Here is a 25,175-nt window from a genome sequence, read left to right as displayed (position 1 = left end):
GTTTCTTAAAGCAAACCCAACTTTCCTGTATTTATTTATTTATTTATTATCCTGTATTTATTTATCTGTGACTGCTGTGGCAACTTTATGGTGGCTTTTAATATTAACCCGGGGGAGTCCGTCCATGTTGGTTCTGTTTCCTTTGTTTGGGCCTTTACTGTCTTTTCCATTTTCCTGCTTCCTCTCAACAACATGTATTACATAAATTCTTTTTCTTCCCCCACCCCCAACTGTAGTTTTGGCCGACTCTTTTTATATGGCAAGTGCGCAGCTTAGGCTTAAAACATTACAGGAGAGAATTTCCAGCATTTCCAGAGTGCTCAATAATGTCTAGAGCTGGCAAGCTGGCTGGCTTCTTAAACCTTATATATCATGGCTTTTCAGAGTTGTTGGTCTCGAGGACTGAGGCTGTGTAGTTTGTAAGCACAGAGAAACTTCTGAAAAGAGGGAGTCTGTGTTTCTCCAGACTTAAACATTAATGCGTATACGGAAGTTCCTGCCTTTATAAACACAACGTTATCACACATTCTTGAGCCGGTTCTGTATTTTTCAAGCTCACAGTAAAATTGAAGATAACTGGGTACTACTGCATGTGAAGGGTTTCCTATATACTTGCTTCAGCACCAAGAACTGTGGTTCTATTTAAGAAGCTAACGGGTATTTTGATAAACTATAATTTTGTTCTATGAGAAGACCTGCTCTTAAAATATGAAGGAGTAGAGTCAACTAGAAGGAAAACAGTGAAGAAATGTGCAGATTTAGATGGCAAAGCTCTCTCCTAAGGATATTAGCAGGATTTAGAGAGAGAAGACCTCCTGCAGGCATGTAATGGTCTTACCAGTGAGTCTGTTAAAATACCACCTGCTTTGCCTGACAGTCTCTGATATCCAACAACTTTGTTCAGATTTCCATGTTTGGGAAAGTGCTTGAATATTGAAAATGTAGGGGAGATCAATCCTAAAATAACTGCAGGAGACCTGGGGATATGCAGAAGTTTCTTGTTGGTTTTTTTTTCTTTAGTGGGGACAACTTCTACCTGGCTCTTGCAGTCTTCTGACAGCAGTGCATTCAAAACAACCTATCTTTATTTGGCACATTTGTGCTAGTGAAGCTAGCATGCTACCTTGTTAGCTGGCGTAATGCCATCCCAACAGATGGACAGGAGTATAGATAGCCAGGAGACCATGTACAAGCATCAGTATGTGTGTTGAGGGCAAGATCCCCTAGCCAGAAGCGTTGAAATGCTTGTCTGTCCTGTGTTTCTGTGCTTGTGGCTAAGATGATGTACCAGCCCTGAGTGGAATTAGCTGCACCTGTATAAGCTATTCCTTCACCTCCAAGGCAGGAGTTGCTCTGGCCGTGCAGAATTTGGGTTACCATCCCACCAGGTATTCCTGTGGGATCTCCAGAGATTCCTGAAAAATACTAATGCTTTCTACATATCAAATAGTTTAAAGTGTGGTGGGGCCAACTTTTAAAGTCGTATGTGCAATAGGTCATACTTGTAACGTTCTCAGAGAGCAAACAGAGCTCCATCAATGGTGACAAAATCAGAGGTGTAAATGAATGAGTCCAGTTCTGCAAAATTCATTGTGCCAAGATTTCTGCTCATTTTGTAAAGTGGGCAGAGCTTGTTTGTGGATTACCACAGAAATTCATTGTTAGACTTCTTTGGGCATCTTTCATGCTGTTTGTCTTTGCCTGAAGAGACAGTATTTTCCCAGTGGGACACACAAAACCACATTTGTTAACATTAGGTGCTTTTGTAAATTCAAGTAGTTACTTGACTGTATTTATGGAATCAAAGACAAAGAAGAACGGATTCATCTAACGTGTAGTCTAGGGGGCAGAAGGAAAGCCATGCCTTCATAAGATGATGGCACTTGTTGAACTCTAATCAGCTCTATATTTGCGATTCAGGTAGTGGATGTTTAGTTTGGGAATGGCCACTTCTGTTTTAGTTTGAATTTGTTTCAGGGTGCTGTAGGGTAAACTGAAAAAAAAAATCCCTGCTCATAACTGAAAAGAGCACTTATTTGTAAATGTCTTGCTAACTAAATTGGTTTAAATTTACTAGGGTTAAACTGTAATCAAACTCTAAATACAGACTCTTTCCAGACTCTGGCTTGAATTTACTTCATTTAAAGAACTGGCAACCATTTCAGAAGAGTTGTATGGTGTTTTTAAAACCATACAGAAGACACTGATAGAATGCTATGAGGCTGCCTGCAAGGGATTGAGATCTGCAGTTCAGAGGCCTGCACAATTGTGAGTAATGGCAGACAGTGGTATTAGTATTAGCAATAGATGTATGAAGTCAGTGCTGTATTTCATATTTGGAAAATTATTTTTGCAAGAATAAAGACTGTGTGCTTAGATTTTCTCTTCCACCAACAAAGTCTTAGAGTCAGCTTTTAGCTGAAATATTTTCACATGGAAAAGTCCATCTTGCCATAGGTGACTAGACGAGCATTTTTGTCCCAGGCCTGCTGGGGTCAAGGTCTGCTTTAGGATGTACTCACCATGTGATATCTCTTCCTCACCATGTACTAACAGATATTTTAGAATAACTTTGCATGAAAGACCTGTAATTATATTCTGCTAATTTTAGCAAGTAGAACTAGTGTTGAAATGGCAATATTCACATTTGCACATAAGCAATCCAACAAATGAATTTGCTCCCTTTAAACGTGTTTAAACGTAACACGCAAGATCTCCTGTATTAAATAGCCATTGGCAGTCTGAATTGCAAAGAGGCCTACTGATAAGCTGGTGAAGTCACCGATCTGGATCAGGATCATGTTTGTTGGATGAAATATTAAATTAATTAGTCCCGTTTACTTCCAAATAGGCATATGTGCATAGGTAGTGGAAATGTCTGTTGGCCTACACCTAGCCTTGCTTTGCTTGGAAGAAAGATTGTTGAGACATCTGTTAGACTGGAGAAGAGAAGGCTCAGGGGGGATCACATCAATGTATGCAAATACCTGAAGGGAGGGTGCAAAGAGAATGGAGGCAGACTCTTTTCAGTGGTGCCCAGTGGCAGGACCAGAGGCAACCGCACCGACTAGAACACAGGAGGTTCCCTCTGAACATCAGGAAATGCTTTTTTTACAGTGAGGGTGACCAAGCACTGGCACAGCTTGCCCAGGGAGGTTGTGGAGTCTCCCTCCTTAGAGATATTGAGAAGCTGTCTGGATGTGGTCCTGAGCAACTGGCTCTAGGTAGCCCTGTTTGAGCAGGGGGGGTTGGACAAGATGACCTCCAGAGGTCCCTTCCAACCTCAGCCCTTCTGTGACATGAAGCTAATTGCCGTTGAAATTGAATTCAGATCACTTGTGCCGGACCTCTCAGCCAAAGGGAATTTAGCTCTCTCTTCCCTGTCCATGCATCTTGGTTATCTGTAACAGGTAGCAAGCCATATCTGTATTCATCTTATCAACATACTTCCTTTTTTCTGCAGACAAAGCATTGGAGAGCAGTTGAGATGTACTCAGCAGGTCCTTGGTTCTCTGTTAGTGCTGTTAGCAATTTTTTATAAAGCAGGTCCTTGTTTGAAGGCACAGGAGAAAGCTATACCTGTGATCTCTCTGATCACTCTTTCCAAGTGTCACAGCTCCCAGTATGGGGCTATTTGGGTGTATCCCAGTGAGAGGTTTGGATCTTCATATGGTAATAGCCTCTGTTCCAGTCTCTTGCCATGGAGAGGAGTGCCTTGCTCCCTACTCCACACTCCCTACTCCTACTGCACATATCCACGCAGATTTTGCTGCTTTCAGTCTTCGGATGCAGCTTCACATTCTCCATATCACAGGTTAATCAGTCTCCCTCCCTCATCCCACCACCATTTGGAACTGAGTTACAGTGATAGGCTTAACTATACTTGAGAGCTGCTAGAAGCTTTCCTTGGGAGCCTGCAACGTGTGCCTGATGAGGTTTGTAAGGACATAGTGGTCATACTGGCTTCAAGCAAAGGTCCACCTATCTGAGTAGACTCTCTCCAGCTGTGGCTGCAGGTGGGTTGTGTAACAAAGAGTAAGAGGAGTGCAGGGATGTGTGTATGATACTTCACCATAATACTCGCCCATCTCTGTCTGGCTCTCCCTTAGGTGGAAATGTTTCTTGTGGCCTTGCTGATCCTCACTGGATTTATCTTCCAGAAACTTGCCAAGTTTCCCTACCAGTTTTTAGTATCTGCAGAATCCTTTGGCAAGGGCTTGTATGTGTTTCCTCTCCATGGTGCGGAGAACCACATCTTCATGTGTTGAACCTAGCTTTTATTAACTTTTTTTTTCCTACCTGTATTTTTCTAAAGAGGGAGGGAATGAGAGAGAAAACATCAGTGATTCCTGTCCCTTCTGTAGTGCTTGTGATTTTACAGGTCCGTGTTATCTTATCCTCCCTCAGTTTGTTTTGGGTTTTTTTTCCTAGATTGAGTTACTCTCAGTAGCACTTTCCAAATGGAACTATCATCTATTTGTCAAGGTTCTTGTAAGAAATGGGCAGGAAAAGGTTGAAAATGTGGAAGAGTTTAATATACGCAGGAATCTGACATGTCTGAAGTGTTAGTCATCTGTCCTGATGCAAACAGGACAGGGACTGTTTAACAAGGAGTGTAGTGGTAGGAAGAGGGGTAACTGTTTTAAACTGAAAGAGGGTAGCTTTAAATGAGATATTAAGAAAAAATTCTTCACTGTGAGGATGGTGAGGCACTGGAACAGGTTGTCCAGAGAGGATGCCCCATCCCTGGAAGTGTTCAAGGCCAGGTGGGATGGGGCTTTGAGCAACCTACTCTAGTGGAAGGTGTCCCTGCCCATGGCAGGGGGGTTGGAACTAGAGGATCTTTAAGGTCCCTTCCAGCCCAAACCATTCTATGGTTCTGTGAAACAAACACTCTTTTTGTTCCTTTCTTTTCTGCCTCACCCCCTTCCTCTTCTTCAGGAGATCTTTTTTCGATGCCTTGGATAACTTCTCTGTGTGCAATTTCTGACTGAGGCTTGGGCAGAGCATCTTCCCAATTAATGACATAGCCACTATTGTTCTAATTGCTTTTGTACTGTTAACCCAGAAATGTCTTATCCCTGGCTGTATTTTAATTTCCCACTGAGTCTTTTTAACAGGGAGAGTTCAACTTTGCTTTATCTGGCCAGATAGAAATTCAATGTCATACAAATAAATTCAAAGTGTAAATAATAATGCACCCCACTTTCTACAGTCTTGTCCTTTTCTGGGTGCATGATTTGCCATGCTGATGAAGTAGGCAGGAATACTTTTTGCCTACAGTATACTCTGCACCATTACTTGCACTGATAATAGGATCACCTGTATATCCTTGAACCAAAAAGAGAAACCACTTAAGTATAATCTTCTGTACAGACCTGTGGGGTACCAAATGGATTTCACAGGCTCATCCCAAGGCCACTTAGATTCATAAAGCACCACATACAGTGCGACCAAATATGCAGTAGAGTACTAGCGGATATTAGTTTGTACTAGTATGTGTATACTACATACTAAATCTTAACTGTAGGCTTACTGGTAGGCTTTCTACCAATATATTCTTGTCCTCCTTGCTTTTTACATTTGAAATTATAATTAGTAGCAACAGGTGCAGACTAGATTCTCCCTGCAGAAAAATAAAATGCAATTGGAGAGCTAGCAAGGAAAAGAAACGCAGATATCGCAACAGTACATGGAGCTGCTAAAGTACAGTTGTATGCTGGATTGGCTGTGGCTCTCCTGAGCCATCACAGCTTGCCCATTATTTGTATTGAGTTCAAAGATGGTTCCATTAGAAAGATGGAGTGCAAGTCTTCTGCACAAACCAAAGATGCTTGTTTACTCTTACAGCTCTCCTTTCATCTCTGTTACTTAATGATTCTCAGCTTTTCTCTCTTTTCTGTCTTCACTGTCATGTTAATGCAGCTGATAGTGAATGCTGTCCTCCTTTTAACCCCAGTCATTTTAGGTTTGAGTTATCAAGTACCCAACCCATAGTGACTCCAGGATCAGACATTTAGCTGTTCAGTAGCAATGTGGGTGCATTGCAGGAGCTTTGATACACTGGCTGGCTGTTTCATCATTTAGATAACCTTTCCTCTGCTTGCTGCTGCTCTAATATATGTGTTTAGCCTGTTGGAGACCTGTAAATATGCTTTACTACTTTTTTTTTTTTTTTTTTTTTTTTTTTTGGTCTGAGATTTGGTACAACTGGTTTTCTGTCACATAGACTCCTTACATGAGTCCTGTCTACTTTATTGATTTCTGATGGGAGATATAGCAGGGAAGCCTAGGCGCAGGGTTTTGAGTAGATTGACATTATACAGTTCAGAGCAAGTATAATGTCTGTTTGCCAGTGCAGTGGAACAAATGGCAGAATTGTTTGCATGAAATTATGGTGTCTATGGCAACTATATATTTGAGGCTCAACCTAGTGCTATACCAGAGGCTCTGGAAACTGGAATTTGGATGCTGCTGCTGTGTTAATACATTACAGTGATACCTGTGTAACTTGGTGGCTCAGATTACAAGTACTTTGGAGTGTGTTGGCTTTGACAAGGAGAAAGGAAAGATGGAAATCTTGCAGGGTGAGGCCTCTAGGTAGGGTCACTAGGCTGGTATTTAATGTCTTGTCTGGGTTCTGGTGCCACCAGTCCCAGATATTTAAAAGGTCTTAAGTTAATTTTCCAAAAGCTTTATGTTGTGAGATGCAGAAAACCAAAACAAATTATTAAGTGATAAGGGAGTTTTATGTTCTCTTTTAAAGTCTCTTCTGTTTTTTGAGTTTCAAGGTGCCAGTTGGGTCATGATTTTAAGTGGTATGGTGTTTGTTTCTCCCCCACCCGTTAGTTTTAAAGAGAACTTTGGGGTCTTCCATAACTGCTAACTTTTGGGATCTGAAACTTTAATTAAAGCATCAAATATTGTAACACTTATGATTGAAATCATCACAGCTGACAAGACTTGGCTTTCTGATTGCCCGTTTATTTTATAGGCATGGTCAATTGTAGTAGGTCATCTAAAATGCTGTCAAAAATAAAATTAAATGATATGTTCCTTCAGTCTGTTACAAAACAGTTGAGAACATGCTGTCAGTCTTCTATACCTATCGACCATGTCCAGCCAAACCCCAAATGTGTTATACATGTTTGTAATTGCAAAGAGGGTGTATATATACAGAGTATTAGAGTGTGAGCTCTCTGTGCGTATTTGAAAAGATTTTTGTTTCTTTGCATAAGGAATACTTTTATTTTACAGTGCATCAAAAGTAACCCTAACTAAGCCATATAAAGGCATATCACATCCTTCGACTTTGTGACTCACTTATTTCTTGATTATACGCCAAACACAAATTCCAGTTCCTTGTGTTTTACTTACAATAACATTAGTGTTTAATTCTACAGACTCAATCAAAGCTACACTTAATATAAAGAAAACAAATTCTCTGTTTTATAGCTGCATTAAATACTTTCCCCTAAAATGGTTTAGGGGGGTGGTTTCTTTTATTTATGGATTTTTTTTCACAAAGCTAGAGACTTTGTTTTGGTTTTAGTACTCTGTATTTATAGTTGTGGAATGATCATTTTCTGGTTGATTTCACATTGAGCTCCCTCAAAACTAGTTGTAATAGTTCCATGCTCTTCCAATCTTTTCGTTTCTATCACTGCTGTTACAATATATTATGCTTTATATTCTTAAGCTATTAACTCTGAGCTCAGTTAATGATTTGTTGGTGGTTTAAGGGAGAGTATCTGGGTCGTTTGTATTGGTATTAGCTTTTATTTTTTTAAGAACAGCAAATAAATAATTCTAATAGTGGAAAAAAAAAAGCAAGAGGTTTGTTTCATGGGGCTTAGATAAGATGGGCCAACACACAATGTAGTGACCTTGACCTATTTATGGTTTTGTTTTCTAACTTTTTTTTTTTCCAAATGCTTGCATGGTATTTGGTAGTTAATGATGATTTGCTTTTTTCTTGGAGACATGCAATGGATGAATAGGATTTTTTTTCTTTTTTCCCCTTGATACCTAGTCTCCAGTGTTTAAGGAAGTTTGCAAGTTACTTGTGGGTTGTTTTCATTGATCTTTGCACCCAATTCAATTTAAAGGTGCAAAATCAGAGACTCTGAGCATCTCTGCAGGCTGGGGGAGTAGGATCTGCTTCCCAGCAGGCACTGGAATATCTTAAGTCCCTGCTCAGCACAGGAACAACTGAGCAAGCCAGGCATCCCACTGCAGAAGCAGAGTGCTTTTGGGTCCATGGGCATGACAAACAGGAGGAAGAAACCTGTTTCCTCTTAATACCTGAAACCCTAGTCTGGATTTTGCATCAGGTTTTGAAGGGGGGGGGGTGGGGTGGGTGTGATGTGGTAGTCAAAAGTCACCGCTTTCCTTTGCCCTTCCTTTACCCAACACATACACACACATGCACACTGACTTAGAGGAACAGAGAGTGGACTGTGTGGCCATAGCCTCTCTGGAAGCATGGAGCATGATTATACTAGAGTGCCAGTTGGGTTTGGTCTGTGGGATGATCTCTAAGCAGATGATGGAGAGGGAGTAAAATAAAGCAGGGAGGGGAAGAAGGGGAATGGAAGGAGGTCTGCTTCCCCATCCTTATATTGTACTTGTTTGTGAAGCTTCACTTTGTAAGGAACAATCTCTTTGCGGTTCCCAGACTCCCAAAATGACATGATCGTGTATGACAACATTACGCCTGAATGGTGCAGGACCCAATGTCCTCTAAGCATCCTCAATTAATCCATTGTATCCTAGTTTGGGACAGCACCGAGATGCTGCCTTGAGGCTCGCTGAAGTTTATCGTGACTTGACTATGGGTAGCAGCAAGTGCCTCATATGGAGTTCCTTTGTTAAATATGGACCTAAATGCACTTCTGTGTCCAGTGCCTCATTTACCAGGTGCTATTTAAGTTTCCTTCTTAGCTCCACTTTTGTTGCAGGACAAAATACAATCTATCCTTTCTTGCCCTGGGACTGGCCACTACTGCCTTAACTAAGTGCTGGTCTTCCTTGTTTGTTGGCAGGGCTCCTGTTTTCTAATGTCTAGTTTCTTCCTTCTCTTTAGCAACTGTATATGCACAGAGAAGTGTCACAACTTTGGGATGAAGAAAAGCAATTTTGGATTGACCAAACTGAGGGCAGAGCTGTACTGAGCCACAGACTTGCCTTTGCTTTCTGCTTGAGGAGTTGGATGTGGAGGGTTTTGTTCAGGCTTGTGCTAATTTGTACTTGCTGAGTATGTGCCTCCATGCAACAACATAACCCAAATAGTTATATTTATTGAATGTTTCTACTTTATTTTACATACACTGAACTGGTCCGCATGTGAAAGTCCTATAAAAGCACAGGTGATCAAATCAAAGGTTTCATCTGAGACTACCTGTTACTGAGGATACTCTTCTGAGGAGTGTGGTCTGAAGGGCAAAACCCCTGAGTTGTGGCACAAACTGGAAGGGGAGAATGGGCTGTTGAAAGGTCTGAATTTTGGCTGATGGATTTACAAGCAGGCAGAGCAAATGAGCAAAACCTCACAGGACAAAAGAAAGAAGACAGCGTCCTTTACCGCAGCCTGTGTTTTGGCACTCCTCTTTCTCCCCATTACCAGAAGAATAATTCCATGAAATGCAGGTTTTCTGCTGAATTCCTCCAGGATCTGGATCTAAGTACATCTGGGTAGGATTCTTACCACTGCCTACCGTACCCTGCTGCCTTTGAAGAGACATGCTCTTCCTCTCCACCTGCTGCAAGTATCCCATATGCGATGAACATGCACGTGAAGAATGTACATGGAGTTACCGTCTATTGGCTTCCCACTGTGAGCAATTCAAGAAAAGGTTACAGCTTTTTACCAGTATGGGTTTTTCTATCTTCCAGGTGTCTACAGAGGTGTTGGTGGTACAGGTCTTCCTTTGAGTCAAAATCTGTCAACTCAAAGTTTTGTGGGGAGGTTTTGGGGGGTTTGGGTTTTTTTTTTGTTTGTTTGGTTTTTGTTTTTGTTTTTTTTTTAAACCCATTATGCTGTCATAAAAGAACCTTTGCAATGAAATGTTTTGAATTGGGAAACAATTGAGATATCTGGCCCTGTCTTCCATAGTCACTAAAGTGTATAAGTTATTTTCATGTTAGATATGTGTAGATATGGATCTAGTCCTTGTTGTGCTCTTCCAGGGCTTTGTTAAACTGCTAAACATAAGTGTGCTCAGGGAGGGTTTAAAGTCTAGTGGTGTTTCCAAAGCAGAGCCACCAAGGGTTTACAACTCCCATACAAAAATGTTGCTGTAGGTGATGTTTTGTCAATTTGAGAAGATATTACAATGCTGTTTCCTGGAAGCACTGAAATCTATTATTTTATAACTATACTTTCCCCACCTTAGCAGTCTCTAGTCTTACCATCATGTTTTTGGGGTTTTTTTATGTTTTTTTTAATTCTGTTATTACAGCTGGATGATACCTTTTGTTTCGTAAAGCATCCCTCACATAGTATGTGCCATCACTCCAGGGATAAATAAGATAGCATATGCAGTCTGGTGTAGGTGTAGAGATAACTACATCGAGTAGGAAATGGAAAGTGGAATGGAAGTGGAGCACTTCGTGCTTCCCTGCCCGAGTAGCCTTTTGCAGTCAGGACATCAGCAGCAGTACCAAGGCAAATAGCAAACAATAGTAGAAGAGGAGAGAAATTGAGGGGAAAATAAGGTGGACAAAAGAGATTTTGTGGGAGTAAGAGTTCACTTTTTGTTGAGTTCTCTTTGTGTGGGTGAATTGGTGAATCACAAAGCAGGTGTAGGGAGTTGAGGGAGAGAAAGAGGTTTTGCACTGTTAGGGGTGAGAATGTGTGAAAGGATGGAAAGCAAGCCAGTACTTGTTGAATACAGGGTCCACAGTTCACAGGTTGGCAAGAGTAAGCCCGTGAAGGGTTTTTAAAACACGGAAGTCAGTTTTGGTCTGAATCCCATAATGAAGTGAAAGCCAGTGGAATTGTCCAGCACTGCCAAATCCAAGTATTCAAAGCTCAGGAGTTTTCTCTCCCTGTTCTAGTACCATATCTTGAAATTGGCCTAAATGTCACAAAACTTTCAAAAATAATCTCGAGTGTTTTTTACTTCTCTTTAAAAAAAAAACACTTTAGTCTTCCTTTTCATCCATGTTTGTCAAATTTCAGCTTTCTCTGAGACCTTGCAGAGCACCAAAGCCAGCAGAAATACTTACCCTCACGTAGTCTGTGGCATCCTAATTCAGTCTGGCAGATTCAGCTCAGATATTACACTGATGATTTTCTAAATATGTCATGTCATAAATTATTTGCCAAAGGTATTACTTTTGTTTCTCTCTTCAATATATACAGAATTTTTCATCCTCCTTGATGAAGGCAGTTATGATTTATTCTTTTTTATAAATATATTGAGAGAATAGTCTACAGCACAAATTTGTTCATGGTCTATTTTTAATAGTCAGCCTCTGCAGATTCAATGTGAGACTATGGAAGTGTGTAATGGTCTGATGGTTCCTAAGCTATCATCAATAATGCTGATCTATGCTTGGTTTATTTTTTTTTAAAATAACATTAGTGCAGGCAGCATACTGACAGAATCTAGACCCCTTCACAAGCTGTCCAGGTAGTGAATCTTTTTATAAACGGGACTAGCATGTGGTTATAGAGTTCTGTAGCAGCACGTCTGGAGAGAGGGGCAATTCGAATGCAAAGCACTTCTGACTTTTTTCAGCAAAGATGTCTCTCTGCAGTGCATCAGACTGTCTGCAGCAAGTTTTTAACTAGCACATCAAAGTCAGCTTGCTGGTTTTAATTGTCTCTGAAACAGTACTGATAAATCACAGTGAGGATAAACCTTTTCCTTTGCGTATGTTACATCACATAGCATCTGTTGTCCCCGGTTTCCCATTTTGACCTGTATTTTGACAGAAAGCCTCCCAAAATCCATGTACAAAAACCCGTCTGTAGCTGCATTTCTTAGGGCAAGCTTTGTGCACCTTTCATTTATCCAGTACTGACTACAGGAATGACTGTATGAATTCCAAATGTACATTTGGCACAGGTGCAAAACTTTTGATTGCGAAAAGGAGTTAAAACCCTTGCTCCATTTAAGGGCAGGGGGTGTGGGGGGGAGAAGATATTTTCCATGGTAACTTGAAAATTAAGTACTTTGCTCTTGGTCTGTTTTGATTTCACTTTGAAATAAAGCCTTAGAGCCCAAGCTGTAAGTCTCCTGGTTCAGCAGCAGCTCTATTTCTCAAGTACAGGCTGCTTGCCAGCCTTGCAAACTAAAGAGGATTTGGGAACCCAGAAGTCCTGGATCATCTGTGCCAGTTGTGAGATGTCATAGAGCTTTGGGTTCTAATGCAGCGCCAAGTATGGGGGCAGAAATATAATGTGCTGGGCAGGCAGCAAAACTAGCTCTGACTGAGTTAATTTGGGGGCCAGAAGCCAATCTCTGCCTTGGATTTTGCTCCTTGCTTCCCAGCAGGGCTGGTGAAACCGCATTGCTTCTGGTACTTCATTGTGCCCTGTAGGCAATGAGTCCTAGCTAGCGCTGAGCTATGTTACCAGCTCCATGGCAGCAAGCCTGCAAGCTCTGAAGTCCCTGACTATGGATGTGATTTGACTGTGAAAATGGTTGCCATAAGGCATTGCTGAGGCCAGAGGATTTAGCAGGATTAAACAAGGGATTGAATGCTTTTGTATAAATAACCAGAATATCCAGAATTATGGTTGTTAATGCTAACAAACGTTTTAGGTGGATATAAAAACCTCAAGCTTTAGGGTTTAACTTTTAGGGATCATGACAAAAAACCCTTCTAAGGGGTGACAAATCCCAAATCTCACCTCTAACTGGTTTTCTTGTTTCTTTTTCTAAGACACTTGGTGCATGGCTCAGGGCAGAGGCAGGATGTTAGAATAGATGGGTCACAGGTAAGATTCTGTGTGTCAGTGTTTATCTGTCTCCAATGGCTTCCTCTGCTTTTACTCACCATGAAGCCTTTATTTATTTGCAAAGCATTATCCAGCATTACTAAGGAGACGTGCATGTGAGTAAAGTGTATGTTGGCATGAGCCCCTCTTGTTAGTTGGACAGCACCAGCGGATGCTCACTGGCTGTACTTGTTGTTCCAGTAATCGGGCATCTTCACAGAAACATGTCAAAGGGTGGCAAGGAAAATAAAAATCTCACCTTTCATTAGGTTTGCTTCTGTGGGCTAAAGTTATGACTCAGCTTTCAGGCATGAAAAACACCCGTAGTACCACACCTCCCTGGCAAAGCCAGGTGCATGAGCACTCCAGAGGCTTATTCTTGAGGGAAACACTGGAAAGGCACTCGTTCTCCATGCCTGAATAACATCTAGCGTTGTTACCTCAGGCATTTTTCTGTCCAGCCCTGTTAGTAAAAAAGAGTCATACAGAACTGTTGCTTTGCTTGCAATGGCATTGCAGCACATAAAATAAAGGTCAGTAGCTGTGACCTAAAGAGCTTAACAAGAAAACACACAAATTTTGAAAGCAAATGGGCTTTAGTCAGTAGTACCCAGTTCTTATCTCTTTAGTGCAACTGAAAACTTTCCATCATCCCTTTCCCAGTTTATGGGTGGGAAACTGAACGCACTCAGGGAAAGGAAATACAGGAGACCCCTGTGTAGTCTAGAAACGGAGTCAGTAGTAGGGCTGTGCCTGTTATGACCTGCTGCCCTTGAAAGAAACAAGCAATGTTCTTCAGGATTTCATATGTGCAGATGGGCTTCCAGTTCTATTTCTTCATGTTTTGCTTGTTTCTGATGATCTTCTTTTGAGCTAGGGTTTGTTGTGGAAGTACTAAAGTATCATGAAAACATCCACTTTATAGGATTGCCAGACAGGTTTTCTGCTTTTAATCAGTTAAAGTAAACATCTGGTTCTTTGAGAGATGGTTCTACTAGCTCCTGAACTGTGAACGTGGGCCAAATGTCCTCAAACTGGGTGGAAAAAGACTCATAAAAGGCAGAATTAATGAGATCCTGTAGTCTAAGCAAGGCTCATTGACTTGCCAGATCCTACATAACCAATGATTTAAGCAACATGAATTACAGAGGCACTATCAGTGCAAGTTGCAACTTTATTGTGCCTGGTATGAGTTGCTGCATTTCTTCATCCTTCATTTAATGAAGGATGCTTTGAGGTTAGAAAGTGCTCTAGAAAGTGCTAAGCAAGGGAAATGCTGTGATTCCTGCTAAGGCTCTGACTTCAGACAAAACTTTTTCTGTGTAGGACAGAAGAATGGGTCCAGGCACACTTTTTTATCCTCTTCTGTTCTTGTGAATAAGAAAGAAAGGATATTGTGATATTTAATACATATGCAAGACTTCTACCTGCCTGCAAGAACAGGGAGGTGACTTACAGCGCTGCTTGTTCTGCTACACCACAACTGCAAATGTTACACTCCTTTCTTTGTCTTCTGTCCACTGAGATCTGTGCTTAGGTGTCCATGACAGTCGGATAGTTAAGCGACACTCAGATAAAAAATTCCAAAGCAGAATCTTCTCTTTACTGTAATTCCTTTAGCTATTCCTGCTTGCAGCAAAAGCTTGGGGAACTTTAGCAAGACTTTTAATTTTTTTTTATTTTGCTACAGTGTGTGCTACTCTACATTAAAGTGTATCTTCAGCGCCAAAAGGGACATCCATTGAGATCTAAGCATATTTCCTTCAAAGTGGCTCTTTGTAAGCATACCTACTTATTTCTGTCATCTTTATCTGCTCCCTCTGCATGAGCAGGGAATGCAGACTTCCCTCCTTTTACAGATCAGGAATTTTAAACCCTGTGGGACAGCACACAAATGCACTCTCTGGGATAGCTAATGACTTTGTTCTGTTGCTCACATGAAAAGCTATTTTGCCTTGATTTCAGACTTTGTTCTAGGAGATGCTCATTCTAGTAAAAATGGCAAATAATGGAAACATATTTCTTTTGTGCAGATCATTAACAGGCCCAGGGCTCCCAGTTAACCACACTGCTGGAAGTAACGGGGGTATCCCACTTGCAGAAAGATGCTGGGACTAGCAGCTGAAAGATAACTCCCAAGTACGCAGTTTCTTCTGTCCAGTTGAACTACTTCTGAAGTAGGAAATCAAGTATTGATTTTATTTCATATGCAAACATGTCTAGGAGGATTCTACCTCAAGCACATTTTGTGCTCATTTTCTAATTGCCCATGTAGTTGGTGATGTTAGCCAATAAAAAGGTACAAATAGTTTCCTAATTGGACAGTTGGACTCTGATGCATCAGAGTCACCTTTTGTCTCTGTTGCTGATGTCCAGTGCCATTCCCAGTTCCACGTTCATTGCAGATTTCACAGGCTGTAGCTTTCTGAAAACCTCTGTTGTCCAGAAGTGTCTGCAAGAGTTCTGCTAAGGGCTTGATTTGCTGGATCCAGGTCACACTGATGTGATGCGTCTGTGTTTATAGACTTCCAAGAGAACCCCCCCAGTGAGGCAATGCTGGCAGGTGAGAGTCGGGGCAGCAGCTCCTTAGACCTTTCTCCTGCGTGAACTGGCCTGTCTAGTGCAGGTGTGGTTCAGTGTGACCTGGCTGTCACACCTGCAGTTTCAGAAGTCACCTACCTGCAAGGATCTCTGTCCTGGTCTTTCCTGGGCAGTGTGGACATATGCTAAGCCAAAACACCAGCAGCTCTTTCATTATAGAATATGATACTAAGTCCATTGGCTAGTTTTATGCTTTTACAAGCATTCATTAGGTTATATAATAAGTAATAAACATTTCTGCTTGGTTGAATACTTAAGCAGATATGTTATTTTGTAGTTTATGATGCTAAAATTGCTGGCCAATTTTCACGAGCCTTGTGTACAGTATCAGAGTTCTGTGGGTAACACATCCTGTAGTTCAAATAGTATAGTGTACTGGTATGAATGGTATTCCAAGGTGCATGAGCTGGTATCAAGTGTTCTCTGCTGAGAAAATATACATATTCTCTTTTGAAAATATATGCACAGCCATGACATCTTTGACCATTATTGCTAAGTGAGGCAGAATGAGGCTCCCTCACACATTTGTGCAGGATACCACCAGTGATAGAGCTGGAACTCAGAGAGCTAGAATCTTCTTGTTCTGGTGTATTCCAATTTAAAGCATCTTGGTTAAATTAGGTGGGGACTAAGACAGACATATCAAAACTGAATTAAGTCTTTGAAGGATTAGAAGTAGTAATTATAATCAGAAGAACATTTAATCATATGCAACTTAAAATAATGCCTGTGTACTTCTTTAGCTTGTGATATATTAAATCTTATGGTATGTTATGCCAGTTCAGAATATATTTGTTTTGTTCAAGGCTTCAAATTCAAAATTAAAGGCTTCCAAAAGCTTTCTTTTTGTGAACTGTCCTGTGAAGTTTATGATGACAAATAGCAATTTGTAATTGATTCTTCTCACATTAATATGCAGATCCATTTGAGCATAACCAGGGAAGCTGGGAACTTGCTGCTGTCAAACTTCCTTGAGAGCCTTCTGGAGGCATAATGTGCTTTATGTTACCGTGATCTCTAATCTAGAGGGCAAAAAAGGAATGGGAGGAAGGATGTGTTTAGTCAGAAAGTCCTCAGAACTGACTACTTGAGGTGATTAAGAAAGCTGACAACATAATTTCTGTGGGGACTTCTCTTCTGAGCTTCATGGCCAAGACAGTGTTCATTGGCAGGGCTGAGAGTAGTACTCCATGTCAAGTAGGTACAGAGAAAAAGGATAAAATCCTGCCTGTAAGGTGGGTTTAATGCATAACAGGCACTGTAGAGTGGGGGCAAATTTAGCATGCCAGGAAGCAGACATGAAGCTTGAGAAACATATAGCCACAGAGACAGTAGCCTTGCCATCATGAGATCCAACAGAATTGCAGTCTTCATCCACAGCGACTACTGTTTTGGCCAACTCTCTTGCCTTGTGCTCCCGATGTTAAAGGAAGGGAATGAAAGGGAAGAGTATAGCTGTCACCTTCCATTTGTTGGTGTGCCTAAAGGTTGTAGAGGTGAGTGCCTGGAGGCTGGACAGCTGGGGATTCAAGAAGAGACAATATTGGGTTTGCTGCTGCCCTTGGGGCATGTCTCATTGTGCATGTCTGTGCCTCACTGGTCTGCCAAGACCTTTTTGCTTTATCTGCCTTACAGAAGTCTGCAATGGAGGCAGGCCGCTTCCTAGCATGTCTTACATGGTAGCTTGGTGGACCTAGAGAAAGGTTTGAGGCTGAAAATTTGTGCTTTCTTTTGGGGCCCTATACGCTAAGGGATACCTCGTTTTCTTGGCTCTAGCTCATATTTGCCATAAATACTCCCCTTGAACATTCTTCTTCACTTCTGATCATTTTCCAGATGCAGCCCTGAAACACTGGTCTCCAGGTATAGTGTATTTCTTCACCTCACTGCCTTATTCATGACTTTTTAGTTCCTGAGGACATAACTAAGTGGGGGATTTACCTCTGGTCCCTTTTAGTTATAAAATAGTGAGCAAGCTTTCAGGTGCTTACACTTACCCTGCTTGTAGTAGATTCTCAGAGGTCAGTGCCTTATCTGATATGATGGAGGAGACCGTATAAAATGTGATGTATAATCTCTTCATCTGTCCATTGAGTTTAGACCCTATCTTTTACACTGGCAAGTGAAAACCACTCATCCATTAATCACAATGCTGATAAATAGAGGGAGCTTTGCAGAGATGGTGGGTTTAAATACTAAAGGCCTGTCCTAAATTATTTGCCCTGATAATGAAGTTTTCTCTGTGCTTTGACGCATATACCCAGCAGATATTAGCATTTAACCCAGGACTGAATATTTGGAGTTTGTCTACAAGCCAGATATATAAAAAACATGGAAATGGCTGAATGCTTCCAACTAAGAGTTGGAGATCTGGTAAGACACGGAGAATGGGGTAAGAGGTGAATGTGCATATTGGAACACTTTTTATATTGACTGTTTCTTGTGCTCATATTTTTCAAGTGTTTTATCAAATTTTATTAATATTAATGTCACTGTTCTCTTCAAAAATAGATTTTTAAATATAGTATATTTTATGCTTTTAGCCTCATTTCCCCATGTTTAAATGATCTCTGAACAGTGTAGGGTTTTCATTAATTTATTCATCATTTGAAATTGTCTTGATCTGTAGATTGTTCTCAAGCAGCTTGTTATGACTACATGGGATACAAAGTTTGAGCAGTATTGTTACTTTGATTGGATTAAACTAGTGCTTGGAATCAGGATTTGGGTGCAGATACTTACAATTTCAAGTCCCAAATTTGATTTCCACAAACATTTCCTAACATTCAGATCGTTCCTGCCAGTGGGTTTGCTTGCTTAACTCCTCACAGAAGCAGCTGAAAATATTTGCTAGTTGTTACTACTGTAGTTATTTTGGAGATATTACACTATTTCACTTAATCATAGTCCTGTTTTTAGATGAATAATTAGAAAAAGAAAAACAGTCACTATACCTAGTCTAGTGTCTGTGAAGCACATTGAGAACCTTCTTCTAGAAAAGGAAAAATAAACAGCAAGTGGAAGATAGCACTGCTTTGGTGGCATTGCAGTAAACACCCTCATTCATATGAGCAGGGATTTCTAGAAAAAATAAACTTATACATAAGGTGATTAAGACAAGTAAACCCAGCATTGCTTCTTTGTTGTTAAACAAAGATGTTATTCTCGCACTTGTAAGATTTAGTAAGACATTAAGCATGTGTGCATGATGTCAAGATATTGGCTCTAGCATGTGTTCTTACAGCCTTTATAGTTTGTGATGACATAATTAGGTACATTCTGTGAAAGTAACTTAAAATGTTACTGTCTGTTCCAATGAATTGAATGCATTTGGTCCAGGATATCTTGCTGGAACATTTGCACAGCCTTTTGTCTGGAGGCTCGGGGAGTTCAGAAGTGAAACCATCTTTCTTTTGTTCAGTGCAGTCACGTGTCTGCAGGTTTCCATATGTTTCCAGTGTCCAGAGATGCTGTCACCACTGAGTGCTTAATAAAAACCCAAGATCCCTGGCTAGAATCATCCCTTGGATTTCCTGGCCCAATGAACAGCTGTACCTCATTGCAGTTTGCAGGCAAACTGGTGCTCAGTCTGGAACTGAAACTGCTGGCTTAGATATTTACTCAGAGGTACAGATCACCAAGCAGTACTTAGCTTGCTAAGCCCAAGCTCTCTTTTTGTTTTTCCTGCTTGTCCTCTCTTACAAATGTCTGTGCAACTCTTGTAATTAGTTTACCCTTTTGTTTCTGGCTTCTAGTTATTAAATACTTTACACTCGGTACCTTGCCATTCTTCTCAAGATTTCAAAGCACTTGGAGAACTTGGTTCACAGTGCCTTCTGAAACAGATACTTAGGGCATCTATTTTAGAAGTAGCTCAGCTGGAGAGCAATATGCTAGCTCACCCAAGGTAAGACAAGCAAGTCTGTACACAGCCAAGAATAGGCTGCAAGTGTCCAGGCTCCAACTTCTGCTATTGTATTATTATCCTCTGTTTTTGTAATAATATACACAACAAATGTATTATAACTTAAAATAAGAAAGAAGAAGAAGAAGAAGAAAAAAAAAAAAGCGAAGCATACAGTCAATGAGCTGTTGTTAAATTCCTAGTGTTCACTGTCCAATGCCACCAGGAAAAAAAGGTGAGTTGGGTTTTGGTTAGAAATGCAAGTGGAGTTTGTGTATGTATATTAAATCATGCTGAGAATATATATAAGAACAAGACACCCTGCCCCCCAAAAGCTGTCCCTGCAAGAGCTGCATTTCTGGAAACCAGCAGTTTTTGAGACAGAGTGGACAAAACAGAAGTAATTTGCAGCTGAGGTCCTTCATCAGTCTGGAATTATTCTGGCTGTATCAACTCCTTGGTTGCTATAAATCAATTCTTACTCCTGCTCTGTGGTTGTGCTCAAAATGAGCAAGACTGGTTGTAAATGTTCTTTTTTTAAAATTTCAGACTTGGGACTCAGCAGGATCTTGACACTGCACTGTTTATAAAAGAGTAATTGTGGTTAGATTTCATAATATAAGAGCTTGCATTGGGAGGGGAACTCAAGTGAGGTATGTGTGTGTGGTGCTCCCTGGATCCCAGAATAACGACTGGTTCAAGCTGCTTTTTCAAATATGTTGCCACTCAGCTGAGAATGGAAAAAATGCCGGAACGTGCTCCAGTCTGGACTGGGCCACAGTCTCCCCCCCCCTCTCTCTCTCTCTCAGGAACTCAGCTGGCCTTGCACATGTCTTCAGGGTGGAGGCTTACAGGTTTTGCTGGGCACTCCAAAAAGCTGCAGCGGGGTTGCATTGGTGGGTTTTTAAAAGCCGTGGTCATTGTACCAAAACAGCTGGGCCCCGCACACAGAAGTTTCCATCTCGAGTCTTGAGCTGATCCGTTCAGAGCTCCGCGGATGAATCACTTGTTGCCTGCCCTGCCGGGAAGGGCAGGGACTCACAGGACTGAGCTGGAGTCATCCAAGACGGGTGATGACACCTGGAGGGTGGTCTCTCTCTACAGGTTGTGGTGAGAGGCAGTGAGTCAGGCTCCGGCGTCAAGTCACCTGCTGGAGGAACTGCCCGCTCTCTCTCTCTCCCCCGCCTAAAGCATATTTGATCACCCAGGTTAGGCACCTCTAACACACCTTGTGTGGAACTCCCTCCCAGAGCTACTTTGGAAATAGGCAGGATTCAGTGTCGATGTCCAGTTTTCACACGCGTGGAGACAGATGAATGGTCAAAGTCAAAGTTCGAATGTGGCTCTGCAACCTAGGATAATAAACAGATGTACAAAGAGGAACATAATTGTTGGGGAAGTGAGAAGAAGGGGTGAGTAATATAATGCGGCTGCTCTGAGAGACAGACACACACCCTGGCAGTGTGCTGGTATTTAGTTCTCTTTCAGTTAACAGTAATGCACCTGGTAAAAGGCAGAGAGGGGTAAATAACAGCTCCTGGAGGGGCATGCCACAAACTCTACCTGGCCCCCAGTCACCCCTTCTTCATCTTCTGAAACCTGTTGTGCTGTACTCAAAACAGTTTCATTGCTCCACTGACTACAGTGCAGTTACTGGCTGAGGTCCTGGTCTTGGATCCAGAGAGAGCTTCAGAGAAGTTTGCATCTGGATGTCTGTGGCTTGGGGTCATCTCTAATTATAAGTAATGACTCTTCTTTCTGGTCTTCAGCTGCAATAGCAAACTGATTTAAACTCAGTTACAGCAGAAAATAGTTTCTAAACTATTTCTTGTTTCTCTGCTCCTGACGTAAGGGTCAGCATGTGCCTGACTGCTTGACGAGTGTGTGACTTTCTCCTTTCCTTGACTCCTAACATAGCAATGAAGCACAGTTGGGGTTCTTCTTTGCCTTCCCCAAGCCCCACAGGCAAGGAGAGCAGATCAGAGAAAGACCTATGGGCCAGCGTAACTAACCAGAGGATGAGGAGGGAGATTTCCACATCCTTTGAGAATATGTGGTATGGAGTTCCCTCCTGGCAGTTCCCTATGTGACAGGGCTAGGCAACATGGTCCTGAATGCAGACCTGTGCCTTAACAGCCTGGCTGAGGCCACAGTGGTTTGTTTTGAGAATGGTTGTCCCATCTGTTCCGTGTTTACTTGAATGTGGAATGATGCTTGCACAGGAAGAAAAGTTTTTGGTGTTTTAAAATAGTATGGCATCAAATTCTGGTTTTATAAAACACAGGTAGAGAGAAGAGGAGGGGTAACTTTGGCATCTTAGAAGCAATAACTTGCATGCAGCTGGTGTGTTTATATTTGTGCAAGGAGCTATTCCCTGAGGTGCCTGCCTTGTCTGACTGTATGTCTAATATAATTCCCTTAAGGCTGACCTCTGCTTTCAGCACAGAATGCTGTGGGATTACTGCTGCAGCTGAAATATTCTATGCATCTAAGTGTCCCGCTCATAGAGAAATTTGCTAAGCATGTTCTCATTGTGGGAACATTCCCAACTCTTTCAATTGTTAAAAAGATATATTGCTTCCCTCATCCTTAGATCATCCTTTGGCCCACGTAGGACTGCTATTACTTGCCTTTCTAAATTTAGCAATGTTCGACACTTCAAATTATTAATTTAGTGCCCAGCAAAACTGCCACTCAGAAGGAGAAAAAAAAAATATTTTTCTCTCCTTCATAATAGATTCTGTTCAAAGTGCTTTCATTTGATGAAAAATGTTTTCTTTAAACCATTAAAAAGAATGGAGAAGTATGCCAGACAGCATCACTAAGACATGTTGGCATGGAACAGGGCATGAGGAGAGGGGAGGGAAAAAAAACATGTGGAGCATTACTACTACTGGGCTGAGAAACAGTACCACTTCACACCAAGAAACTAACTGGACCTTGACCAAGGACACAGAAAATTGGCAGCCTTTTAGGTCTTAATACAGAGTTGGTGCTTTAATGATGGCTGACTGAAACCTGAGCATTGTTGTAGAGGTGATATATGAATAGGAAGTTTTGGGGTCTACTTTTAATTTTAAAATAATAGAGCTTTAAATCTAAAAGCAAGTATGAAACACACAATAGGACATAGACATTTAAGCTACAATCTTCTCTTTTGTAGCTAGTGATGGCGTGACAAGTGAGGCCTTTTAATCTGTGTATATGTAAGCAAACTTCATATCTTTTTGGCTAATAAAATACTGCATATGAGGTGCAATGACATGACTTCATGGCTCTTGCCACCATTCTTTGGTTTATGCATTTACAGCACAATATCCTCTAGAACTATGATAAATGTGGGGTGTTTTTTCTACTTTGGTACCCACCTCTGCTGTGTCTGCTAGGCTCTCGGAATGCCCTGGAAACATTCTGCCATGCAAAATGTAGTAGGGTAAACATGAATCACTTCCCTTGTACTGGTTTCCTGATACTTTGTTGTGAGTCCCCAGGCACTGGTTTTGAGACCTTCCTGGTAGACATTGTTATTTCTGAATTAGTTGGAGTCTGGCTGTACTTCATGTCCTGGGAGACTGCTCCAGGCTTTTCTTAATCCACTGGTTATCCGCACTGTGTACAAATCGGTAGGTGCCAGCGCTTCCATGTGAAGCACGTGTGCTGCTCCCTCCATGGGAAATCCTGGGCATTGAGTGTGGAGACCTGCGTGTACTGGCCATGCTATTCCCTGCACTGTGGGTGAGTGATACGTGCTGGTGGATCTGTCCTCTGTGTAACGTGGATGTAACAGGGTCGTGCCCTCAGGCTGGGGAACTGATGTGCATTGTGAGTGTGTCCCCGTGCCAGAAAATCCTTCTTTCCTGGAAAGGGAACACCTTTTTCTGAATATGTATTTTTTGCCTCTAATTTTACCCCTCAGCTCTTTCAACAATACTAATGGAAGCCTTTCCTTGCCTTTGGACCAGCACTTAGTAGGGAAGCAATTTAAACCATCCAAGCATAAGATGCAGCATAATCAGCATCTGCTCTCTCCTATTTTGCCACCTGCAACGTATCCGCAGTAGCCCAAGGGGCTGCATTCACGTAGCCGTGCTGCGATAGGGGAAGACCAATTCTCCTCTGAGTGGTTGTCCACATGCATCTCACGTGTTCTTGTCCCAGTAGCAATGTTCCAGTGTGACCTCCAGCTACCCTCTTCCCACCTAGCTTCTGGGAATTAATTTGGCTTCTTTACCTAGTGTTTCCAGTCCTGGAGTTGAATCTTCAAATCACGGCACTTGAATTTGCTGTGTGGCCTGGATTTTTCTCCTGCTTCTCCCACATGTGCTTGCTAGGGCTTTGCATTTAACGTGAAAATAATACATGACTTCTACGGTGCTTTCCATCTTTTAGAGTCTAAGCATCTTAGTAAAGGTGATGTTTGGGTAGCATGCTAAGCATGTGAAGTGCTAGGAATAACTATTAAATACGGCTATAATGCTTAGCTATGGTTAAATGACTAATTTACAGATGATCCCTCAAAACATTCCAGTTATGAATACAGGAGCTTAGGAGGTGCCCAGAGACAGTGGAGTTACAAATGGCTCTTACATTTCTCTGCAGACATGCAAATGGTTAATTCCTAATTGCCAGTAGATGGCTCCCAAGAGCATTGTCTATAGGATATTTTCCCAATGCACATGAAGCAGAGTTTTGGCGGACTGATAACCTCCAGTGCACCGTGACGTACCAATTGAAGTTTCCACAGCATCAGGACATCTGTCGCCAGGCTCCTGGCATTGTCCCGTGGCAACGAGGCAATACAGATGATGCATGCTGTATGGTAAGAAGTCTGGTCTCCCCGTTACATGGTGATGGTGGCATGGAAGAGTCGCGCTAACGCACGCGAGCGAGGCAATAGGTAGAGATCCTAAAATAGCAGCTATGTTGTGGAATGACTCAGCTGGTTATACATCAGTAATGCTGACCGAGTGGAGGTGATAAGAGAGGGTGCAAACCCTTCAGAGTGTTTCTGTGCTGGCAGGCAGAACCTGACTGCTCGTTACATTTGTTGAATGCCTCCAAGAATGAGGCCCCTGACTTCTCTTCCAGAAATAGAGATGATAAATAATTGTTATAACTGCCTCCTTTTTATAATTACCTCCAAATGGATTTCTTTTTTTTCCCAGAGATTCTAATTAAGTTTTACATTAATTATAAGTGTGCAGCATCCTTTTACCAGCAGAAGAGCCTTCTGGGAATTTCTGCTGTGTTGCGGCTTTGAGGGCCTGGTTTTAGTCCATTTGCTGAGGCCTGTACTCCTTGGGGCTACTATTCTGTTTGACTCCCTCATTAAATATCCTGAGAAGTCTTTCTTTCTCCAGGATTTGAAATCCTTAATAAGATTTGTATTTTCGAAGGCAAACGTGGTTCCCTGGGAAAGCTGGGGAGATATTTTCTTTTGGCATTAGGGGAATTCTCCATCAACTGAAGTCAATAAGGGATACTGGCAGAAGAGGTTTTATTTGTGCATGGGAAATCTGCCATTATTAAGAGAGCAGAGATAGGCTGAGATTCATGAACTGGAGAACAGTTTTCTCAAGGGTGGCTCTCTTTCAGTCCGATTCCTGTGTCCAAAACTGCCAGAGATGCCAGCTCTGAGCGTACGCCTTCTCGGTCAGAATGAACAGAGGGGACAAGGGAAGAAGTTGAGGCTGAAGCACAGGCAGTTAGTTCATGGCAAGA

Source organism: Accipiter gentilis, chromosome 20, assembly GCF_929443795.1.
Source record: "Accipiter gentilis chromosome 20, bAccGen1.1, whole genome shotgun sequence".
Classification (NCBI taxonomy): domain Eukaryota; kingdom Metazoa; phylum Chordata; class Aves; order Accipitriformes; family Accipitridae; genus Astur; species Astur gentilis.
This window is presented reverse-complemented; position numbering follows the sequence as displayed.